The following is an 11,394-nucleotide window of genomic DNA, read 5'->3' as shown; positions in this document are numbered from 1 at the left end:
TATTTGTTAATCTTTTCAGAAGTGTTCTGTTCTTTGAACTTAGGAAATGGGGGTTAGAAATACCCTAAAGGTCACTGCTGTAAGAATAATTACAGATTATGAATAGTTATGAATGATTTGCTAAGGTACTTTAAAAACTTACATCCACTCAGTGTATACAGTGTGACATTACACCGCTAAGCGTGAAACAAGTTCAACATCACTTGATGTGATGGAGTTTTAGACATAGTAATTGCAGATGGTTCTTCACAAAGATTCTTGGTGACTTTATTACCATTGTAGAAGGTAATAATCCAAATGTTTAAAATTTGTTTTTAAAAAAGGTTAACCATTTTAAACAGTTTGTCAAAGTACAGTAAAGTCTCCACTAGAGATGGATATCGGAGAGAAATAAAAAATGTAATCCGATCCATTAAATATCAAAAAAGCACCTCTCAAAACTTGCGACATGGCATAACTCGGCTCATAACCTTAGGTTGGAGTAGTATGCGTCACGCGATAGAGATGCTGTGGTCTGGTTGAGCGTTTCATCTCCGAGGAAGTTATCCCAGAGAGAAAGTGTGTAAGTTCATCTCTGAATGTTTGTAAAGCATTCCTGCGTTAAGCTTAACAACCGATATATGGAGCGACTGCCTCTTCTCTCTCCCTCCCTCTCCTGCTGCTACTTCAATCGTGAAACTGATTAATGATCAGCTGATCGGCTTTTCTGTCGCTAGTCCGTCTCTCTTGTTTGTTTATCGCCCACTTTGCGCCAGAAAGAGGAAACCAGCGGCTGAACAACAACAGCACGTTGATAATCTGTTCTGTTGTTGTGCTGTGCTGTTGTTGATAATCTGTTGTTAGAATTTATTTAATATTATTTTGTACACCACAGCTGACGGCTGCTAACTGTGCAGGGGCGGATCTAGCAAAGTTTAGCCAGGGGGGCCGATAGGGCATGAACAGGGAAAAGGGGGCACAAAGACATACTTTTCTTTCTTATTCTCATTTAAAATGTCTAGTTTTTAATAAATAATTATCTGAATTTTACACCCAAAGTTTTAATCTTATGTACAATGTATAGAAGTCCATTACTGTATATAGTAACTGTTAAGTCTAATATACCCTAGTAAGCTATAGTACTTTTTCCTTTGGGAAGGTACCATCTGTGCAGTCTGCAGTTCTATTGAAGAAACATGTTGAATCTATTTAATTATTCTTGAAAAATAATTGATTTCTGTGCCTTTTTTTTCACACTGCATCAAATTAAAGTTGATTACGTCGATTAAGCATCATGAGGTGGGGGGTGGTTCCCTTTTTTTTTTTTTTGCTGGGAGTTTGCAACCCTATTAGTTAGGTTGCTTACTCTTTAAAATACCAGAATAGGGAGGATGGAGTAGGTTTAAGTTTATTAGATTGATCAGTATTGCTGAACTATGAAATATTTTTGAGTGCAGTGTATTTTTTACATACAGGTTTACCAGAATAGCTTTAGTGTTTTTTTTTTAGTTTTATTTATTAAAAAACGCACTATATCGGATTCATATCGGTATCAGCAGATATCCAAATTTATGATATTGGTATCGGACATAAAAAAGTGGTATCGTGCCATCTCTAGTCTCCACACTAATTCTTCTCAAAGGTGTTCTGTCTGGTTGAGGTCAGGACTCTGTGCAGGCCAGTCAAAGTCTTCCACACCAAACTCACTCATCCATGTTTTTATGGACGTTTTATGGACGTTTCTTTGTGCACACTTTGCATTGCACTTGATGATGTAAAGCTTGGATGCAGCTGCTCAGAAATGGAAACTCATTCCATGAAGCTCTCCACACACTGTTTTGAGCTAATCTGAAGGTCTATAGCAACTGACTCTGCAGAAAGTTGGCAATCTTTGCCCACCACCTGCATCAGTATCTGCTTGATTTTATGTGGCCTACCACTTCATGGCTGACTTGCTATCATTCCCAGTTGCTTCCACTTTGTTATAAAACCCCTAACAGATGACTTCCCAGATTTCAGTGTAATTATAAAAAGCAATGTTTTGCTCATTTTAATACCAAAAAGTTATTTTTTGTTACTTATTTACTTTAGTATAGTATAAATGGTAGAAAAGAGTCAAAAAAGCTATAAAACTTAAAACCTATGAAACTTAAAAGTTATACTTAAATATACAGGGTGGGCCACCCACCATTGTTTTTCTTGTGACATTACCAATAAGTTTGATGTGTCACATGGCCCTCTTCCTATTGAAAAAACAAAAGTCCACCCATCTTGAGGAGTTTGCCCCCTCACATATACTATTGTGCCACAAACAGGACTTTAATATCACCAACCATTCCCATTTTATTACGGTGCATCCATATAAATGGCCCACCCTGTACTTAACTTTAGTTAAAAGCTGTCCAATGAGCTGGATTAGAGTCTTTGGAGGGCCAATTCTAGCCCCTGGGCATTATGTTTGACACCCCTGCGTTAAAGTAGATGGGTATACTGAATAAACATTATTCATGCCTTCGGTCTGAATAACAGTACCATATGGAATTATAAAAATAAACAAACACATTGGAGCACTGTTATCAAAGGTCACACGTGCTGTAGTCCACTTTATTCTTCGAACATGTTGCACTAAATCACCACGCAGCCCTAACAGTCAGGGGCGCCTCCAGAATTGTTTCATAGGGGTCGCCATATGGGGGGCCACTAAAAATAATGCGGTGGCACCACAAAACAGAATTTCCATTTTTATCATGCTGTTGTCAAATATGGAAAATATTGCAAAAGAGAGAGAAAGAAAATAATTATATGTCTATGAAAACCAAATAAGACTTTGAGATTCTTCTGTTTTAATTGCAGTCTATTACTAGTAAATTACAGCGTATATCTATCCTGTATCCTGAATTACTGCACCACGGCTTTATCCCGTTGGGAAGGGCAGCAGGTGGCCATTTAGCGGATAACCTCCCGCTGTAACAAGTCAGCCATCGGTTGACAATCTCACCTGTTGGCCACACGGCTGTGCTCACAGACCGCTCGCCCGTTGGCCGTGCTATTCCCATTCCCAAGCGCATGCGCTTTGCACTGACGGAGTGGAGACCATTTCCTTCCAGCAGCAGGCCTCACAAAGCTCCACACACACACACACACACAAACACATAAGCATACACACATATGCGGTCTCAGCACAGACAACAGCCGTCAAAGCGAAGCAGTGTTTGGAATAGTGTAATCTTAACACCGCAACACCTGGATGCTCCCCAACCGCAGGAATCATTCTAATGGGTGTTCATCGCTGAACTGCAGCAGCATATGGTCGACAGCACAGTGGTATCTTTTGGGTGAGTTGCCCACAGCGCATTGACTGTTTTGTCTTGGGTTTGTTGCTGCTGCCGCTGCAACACAGGGTTTTAGCACAGGGGTGGCTCAGGAGCTACACCGCACTGGAGTGTCATTACTGGGCTTTCTGTTACGCTTTAGAGTCAGGTTTTATCTTACATTCACTAACAGAATGAAAGTGCCGTTTGTTCTAAATAGGTGCTGCTGTGAAGCGCTAACCTGAATGGGAGTGTTAGCTTGAGCTGCTAGTTAACGAGCAACGTAGCGTCACGAGATCCATTATCGGACGCAATTCAGTGTTATGCTAGGCTTGAACTGATTTTACTCCTTACTCCCCCACCAATGCAGTCAGTAAGCTTGACAGTACAGCAGAAGACGGATAAATAAAGCATCTGTTAAAATGATCTTTGCCTTGTATGCTTGTGTTACCCAGATTTACGCGCCTGTGCTGAAAATCTCCCGAGTCACTACCTTTTTCTTTCATCTGATTCCATAGTCGGACACCTTGGTCGTGTCTTGGGTACTTGACCATTTCCTTTCACAGTCTTTGTCTGTGGAAACGCTGTGGTGCAATACCGCGTGGAAGCCCAAAAATAAAAACATTGGTTCAGCAAAACAAAAAAAAATGTACAGCATTGTTATACAGGCAGATGTACCGTTTTTCCTGGTTTTTTTGTTTTTGTTTTTTTACTTGTGGTGGATCTAAAGGTAGAGGTTCAGCCAACGTGTCGTTGAAATTCCAACCCTGTGCACAAATACTGCGGTCTGACCTTTTAGTGTTGTTCAGCGTGTTGCTGGGAATTCAGGGCGACAAAAGACTGGTTCTGTCCGATAATGGATCCAGTAATCTTAGCCTCGTCCGCCTTGCACTAGAACACAGGGATCGAGCTGAGGTCCAGCCCCTTTCCTGAGGAAAATCTAATTCGTATCTCTCATGTTTTAATATAAGCTTGCTAACATCCTTACTCACTTCAGCATTTGTCTTGGTGTTAGGGCCGGACCAATGAAATAATGATAACTGTTAAAAAAACAACCAAAAAAACACTTAGTTATGTGATACTCTTTATCTCACGGGGAAATTGTTTTTCACTTGGCATGGCTCCACCGGAAGGTGCAAGGTCAGGTTAAACTAAAATTACATAGGGACGATTTAGTGTCCGGCTCAAGGATACAGTCACAGGTTAAAGGACATGAACTGCATTAGACACAGTTGCAATATTCATATTTCAGTCCTATTGGTAGTCTATAAAATTGGCATTATGACTCGTCTTGTCCCTGCAGCTTTTGCATTGTGTGCAGGTTCCGTGCACAGAACTTAAATATAATTGCCTGTTTGCAATGTTGAAACTTACATACCTTTACAAGCCAAGACTTGAGTACCCCAAAGCATGGTTATATAGTATTTGTACTTTACATAATGTTACTGTGTAGTTTAGGAGAAGACTGTCTAACTGTAATGGTTTGTAGTACACCTAATCAGTTCTGATCTTACTCCAGGGTTGTTTTCAGGGAACAAATCTTATGATCAGTGTATTATCTCTGTGCCAGTTCTTGTTATCTAATACATTAGCATGTTGTAGTAGCTTGAAATCTCAAATATCATCAGTCCAGATCTTGTTGCCTATTTTAATAACTGATTGCCTCAGCAGGTTTGACCAGCGATTGGCCTTTTGCATTATAATCTGGATGAAAGCAAAACAGCTGTTTGATGGGAGAGATAGTTGCCTTGCTCTTTTTGGATTGTAATATAAAAATGGACAACTGTTTTTGCCTCTAAATTTTGCACAATGGTTTAAGAGTTTACCCCAAAACTGGAATTAAAGCCAAAAACTAACAATAACTTGAAAGAGTAGATTTTTCTTCCTTTGTTGTCAGAAAGTTCTTTTTTTTCCCCACCTGTATTGACTCGTGCTAGTTATCATGAGCACATAGTGCTGATGAAAGCAGGATGAAGCTTCTGGTTTTCTATTAAATAAATTCTTTTACAAAGCATGAAGTGGGGGTGCACAGGCTTGGCATTCGTTATCCCCAGAGGAATCTGGTGAGCCAGACTGCAGCATGTTAGGAATCCATATGCTGTGTCTGTCAGGGCTAACCTGCTGCCCATAAGCTTGAATGTCCAGCATAGTGCACTGAGGGTCCCTGGAAGTACACTTTCTTGTTTTCATCTGAAAACTCTTTACCTTAAATGTTAGAAAATGCCATATTTTGGAAAAAGCTGAGATTGTGCTTTGAGATGAGAGGTCACGCAGCTCTTTATTTGAAAAATCAGACTTATGTAGTAAGCTGGCCCACACCTTACAGACGGAAACCTTTGACCACACTTAGTTCTGTCCATTCCTATTGTCTCTTTGTCAATAGCTGCATCCCCGTCACCCTGAATGACTGATGGGTAGATCAGAGTAGTCCTGATTGAGGTGCAGCTTGACAAGCAGTAAAGGTGACAATACAAGCCCACCGGCCTAGATACATGTCAGCTTTCTTCTATTTAGCAATGGGTTACGAGAAGGAGGGGGACGATGTCTGCTCGATCCCTAAATCTGCGAGAAGCTGAGCTGTGTTACTGTCTCATATTAAGCTTTGTGCCTGGCTTATGTGCTCAGCAGGGAAGTAATGGCTTCTCTGTCTTTACACTGACCATCTCATTGCACATTTGAAGCCTGTCCAAGGCCCTGCTGACCTCAACACAATGACATCGTTTAGTTGCCCCCACCCCCCCACAGGACTCTTCTCTTCAGCGCATGCTGTCTCTTTAATCGCCAACTCCAACAGCAGAGGAGGGATTTATTGTGGTGACTTTGGTGCAGAGCTCAACAGTATACTGACAAAGAGTGAAACATATAATGGTTACTGTGATAAAATTCCCACTGGTTAGTATTACTGTTTCACAGTAAGTCTGTTGCTGATTACCAGCCATAGAAAACTTTCTGTAAATACTGTCAATCAAGGTTAGCAACAGTCTCCCAGCAGAGCAGGCAGGATGTGTTTACTTAAAAGGCTTAAGGTAGTGACAGTGCTTCAGAGACTTTTATACTTTAAAAACATTTTATAGTACTGCGTTAAATCCGTGTTGAAGTGGCCAATGTTGTTGTTAGTATTTAGAATTGTGTGCCTTGAATTCTCTGCCATCAGGCTGACACGATTGAACAAGAGTTACTTTTAGGGAAACGGAGGAAAGAGCAAAGAATTTAAGGATCAATTTTGTTTTTTTTTTCTGGGTTGTGGTCATAGTTAGATTTTTAAGAGATAGCGGGAACCTTAAAAGACGATGGAGACACTGTGAAATTGCTTGTTATCACTTTATAGGGAACGCAAGGTAAGTACCCTTTTATCTTAATGTGACTTTTATCTTGGTAGATTTTTGTCTGGAGACTATATCTGCTCATTTCCCATGATACCGTGCTATGCAGTCACCCAGCCAACATATTTTATTAAAGTCCAGAAGCTGACAGCTTTGTCGTTGTGTTCTGTAGACAAGAGTAAACAAATAAAACAGTATAAGTATAACTGCTTTCACACTGGATATTATTTGCAGTTGTTCTTTCGCCTCTGTCACCCTAAAGGAGAGAGTCTCCTTCACACACATTCTACTTGAAATACTCTGATTTATTAGAGGGAGCTGCCTTGGTAGATGTTTAGGAGACAGGATGTAGCTTGGCAAAACTGTCTTGGTATTTGTATCAGTAGATTTTAGCATTTCATCACTTTTTAGAAACGCTTATTAATACTAATAATTCTGATATGAAATGTTTGTACTGTTGTGTCTCTAATACTGACATCCATGAGCAACAGGATTTCACACATGGTGCAAGGCACAGTAGGCTCTCGTCACTCTGCATGGATGAATTCATCAATTATTTCATGACTGTGTTCATTTTAGCATCGTGGTGTAGTGTGTTAGTAGCTCAGTGTGATGTATTGTCTGCTGCTTTTATTGTGTATACCTCCTGAGTAATGCACTTTTATGTTAGACCTTGCAAGATGCAAAGTGGCAAGACATACACATGATTAGAAAGAATGATAGACACTGACATTGGCAGCACATCTGCACTGCACCTGCACTCCTTCCCCTTTTTAGGTGCAGCACACAGTATCACTGGATATAACTGTGTAGTGAACAACAGATTAATTGTCTCAGCTGGTAGGTGATCATAATTTTCATCATATAGCATAACATTATGATACAACTGTATCATAATGTTGGTCTATATCAGTTATTTTAGTAATCACGTAATCTATTGATTATTCTACCGATTAATTGGATACAAAATACTTTTGTCATATTAGTAAAAGGACATACGTCTTTCAAAACGAACTGCTCATTTATTGTCATTGTACATGTACGACAAAATTGTGGGTGCACATTGGAGAAGTAGTGCAAAGAAAAGACTTGGTCTGAATAGAGTCGGTGTGTAAGTGGCCTGTTTTAAAGTTTAACTGCATATGTCTGTCAAAAAAACCCCAAAAACAAAACCCAAGCCATATTGGTGGTTTCCAAAAGGAATGTGCATATGTGTGCGTACATTGTTCAAGTGTGCAAGTGAATGAGTTAGTTATTTTATAAGCCTTTAAAGGAGGATGTTGTGGCTGCAATGAAGAGAAGCGAGCATATCAGCATTCTGAAGTTTGCCCTGGACTTTGAAGGAGAGTTTTTGTGTTGCTAAAAACAAGATGTTATGATGGTGTAAATGTTAATTAATAATAACCTAACAACTCTCAGGTTAGAAGATCAAAGTTTTACTGGCCCATGTACATTTTTATTGGCTTGTGAAACCCCCCCCCCCCCCCCATTTATTTTTATATTTTTAAATATTAATGCACTTTAATTAATATGATATTTTATATTATTTCACTTTTAATCTGATGATGTTGCGAAAGCCTTGAAATAAACGTGGTCTAGTACACCCCATGCTCCCCTTTAGATTCACCCCCGTTTTCTGCAGGTGTCACTTCCATGTAAAATAGGTCGGCTGCCGTCAGCCTTCACTATGCTATATAATTTAAACATAGGCTATCAGACTAAGTTAACAGTTCATCTGCAGATGTTAATTACAACTTCTGGAGGATTACTGATTTTTCTCTATGTAAAACAAACTGCAGTGGATGTTTGATGAAGGTCTCCTGCTAATTTTTCTAGTTAAACAAAGCATTAAAGCAAAGAATTTGTTTTGAATTTTTTTATAATCGATTTATTTGATGAGTCATTATCCAACTCATTACTGTAGTTTACAGGTTCAGGTTACGGTCCAAAACCTGAAAACACAAAATTTACCATCTTATTAAAGGACTGATCACAACCTTTTAACTTTTCATCACACTGTCTTTGAATGAGCACAAAGCCAATGTTACAAAATACTGAAACCAACTGATGTGACCAAGCAGATAAACATTGGTCTCCTTATGTGAATGGTCATCTTATTTGCAGATAGACCAGCAACTGACAGAAAGGCTAATATCAGTCGACATTGCTCTGCAACATCGAGATCAGAGTTTCCTGGATCCAGTTATATTAATAGCTGACTAAGTAACAATTCATTCAATTTAGTAACTGTAACTGATAAACAGCACAAGCCATTTTTTCATGTGTTTCTACTAATGGCAGGTTGCTGGGCTGGGCTCTCACCAGAACCTGCAGGAGCTGTAGAACTAACACTTGTGCCACCACACTGAGCTCTGCGAGGATACAAAGCAAAACAAGGACAAGCTGCATGCTGCAGGCCATTAAGTTAGAGCTGGAGCAGTTTGATAACTTGCTGAAGACGTAGCTATTTATATTTTTTTGTATATTGTTTTATATTAATCTCTCTGTATGGATGTTTAGCACAGTTTCACACTCATAATTTGTTCATCCTTCTTTTTCACACTACTGCATCTTCTCTGACCTCCGTCCCCCATCCCCCGTGCTGTAATAGAGGCAAAACCCCTACATCCACTTCTTCCTACTGATCATGCATCCCAGTAGAATAGTGTAATTGTGGCAGCCGTCTTGCATGCAAACTCAGCTTGGCTTTTCCATCTGGGCAGCGGCTGGACAGCTCCTTGACGACCGGGGGCCTTCTACCGCCACGCCTGCTGGCTAGCTGCACAATGCAGGCAATGAGGAGAGCTGTAGGCCTGACACATGCCTTAGTCTTTCACTACGCCCACGGGCTCCGGAGATTTCCTACTGGGAACTGTTTAACAAAAGGATAATGATATAATCCGACATTTTAGCATTTTCCTGTTTGCCTGTTCACATGCTGCTACTGAACATATGAAGATACTACCAACAACCAAGAAAACAGTTTTATTTCTATTAATTTTGTCATTTTCTGTACTTTCAGTGTGTGATGAGTCACAGCTGTCCATAAATATTTTTTCTGGTTTCATATGTAAGCTTCCTGTTTGTGTGGTTGCTTTATATTTTTAAGAGGTATTGTCATCAGAAAAGAAGCCTGATAACAACCCCATGAGATCTTTTCAACCATTTTTAACATGAAGTAATACCTTAGATATAGCATGCTAAAGAATCCCCTGAGTCCAAAATTAAACTGCCATTTAACCACTGGGATCATCCTTCAATACACCACCTTACCTGTCTACCAAGAGTTACCTCATGGTGAAAAGCAGCAGACACAGTGACTGGTTATTTAAATGAAAGATCAACTTGATGACATCAGGTTGTTTTGGATTTTGCAAGAGCTGATTTAAATTAATGAGGAAAAGGATATGTGTTAGCTATGGGAAACAGTTGGACACTTCCTCTTTCAGTGGAATCATGCAGAAGACCACAAGACCAAATGATTCGCTGCTGGTGTAAAGCCCATTTCATTGAATTGGATACTAATTTGCAACGGCGTCAGTACCAAAAGGATGATGTCTGCCTTCTGTAGTTCAGGCACCACTTCAGACAGGCAGGCACACAGCCCCTGCACTCACTAGTAGACGACATAGACGACATTCACAGCAGTGAACAGCACTTTAGGACAAATTTGGAGAATGCCGTTAAACCTCCCATTGAAATATTAAACGGTACACCACACATGGTAACGTTAGCTGTTTAGCTATTAGCATCACCCGATAGCGACATTAGCTGTCTTATGTTATTAAGGTAGTGACTAATGGCTAAAGCACAACAGCACTTAAACACTTAAACACAAGAAATTAAAATGTGTATATATATTAATATATATACATTTGTTTATATCTGTATAGGTCTTACATGCATGTTAATGTATTTTTTAAACCACTGCAACAGACTTTTTAACATGCGCTACAACATGACTAAAACATTGTTTAATCATGTTATATCAATGGCTCCATTTGTCATAGATTAGCAACTCTATCCTTTATATTTTGACTTTCCCGATTGCTTATCCAGTTTAGGTTCCTTTTGCCAAGAAAATGAAGAAATCATATGAAAGTATCTGAGTCTTGTCACCTGATTATTGCACAAAGATCATTGAGATTTTGACATATTATCAGAACAGCTGTCCCATGTAATATCTCCAGTCAAAGGTTTAGGTCAGTTAAAGGATTTTTGTTGCGATACAGTGTATTTATTTGACAGAATTTTTTCAGTAGAGTTCCTTTTCTGTCTAGTTGTTTTCATCTATAAACCAACTAGTTGAATGGACCACGTTACACGATACAAGGAAAAAATGACAGTTTTGTCTACACGAAGTTAATTAGCCAATTGCTGGGCCACCACATTCTGTCAGAACAGCTTCAGTGCACTTTTTCCAAGTCTCTGGAACACTATTCTTCCAAAAGATTTTACCTTATTTGATAATGGCGGAGTTTAACACAACCTAAAGGTGTTCAGTTGGGTTGAGATGTAGTGGCTGCAAGGCGCATAGCATGTGATTCACATCATTTTCATACTCATCAAACCACTCATTGACCCTTGGTGTGCACATCCTGGAAAAGACCACTTCCACCAGGATGGAAAGTTTAATCACAGGACAATGTTGATGACTCAGAACTACTGTGTATTAATTTGTAAAAAAACCATAAAATGCTTCCCACGGGATAAGGGGGCACCAAATCTCGTCATCATATGATTCGTGGTTTAAAGGTTTCTCTGGTTTGTCACCTCTCTGC

At 39.5% G+C, this 11,394-nt stretch overlaps 1 protein-coding gene across 1 annotated transcript in view; it reads left to right on the top strand.

The window, feature by feature from the left end:
- Positions 1-2,998: 2,998 nt before the first annotated feature.
- cskl (c-src tyrosine kinase-like) overlaps positions 2,999-11,394 on the top strand; it is a 48,833-nt gene continuing 40,437 nt past the window's right edge. Inside the window, exon 1 of the mRNA XM_085146615.1 lies at positions 2,999-3,314. The gene's annotated coding sequence lies outside the window, so the exon portion shown is untranslated. The remainder of the gene's footprint in view (positions 3,315-11,394) is intronic.

Source organism: Neolamprologus multifasciatus, chromosome 1, assembly GCF_963576455.1.
Source record: "Neolamprologus multifasciatus chromosome 1, fNeoMul1.2, whole genome shotgun sequence".
NCBI lineage: Eukaryota > Metazoa > Chordata > Actinopteri > Cichliformes > Cichlidae > Neolamprologus > Neolamprologus multifasciatus.
The sequence above is the reverse complement of the archived record's forward strand: the minus strand, read 5'-3'. Positions and strand labels throughout refer to the sequence as shown.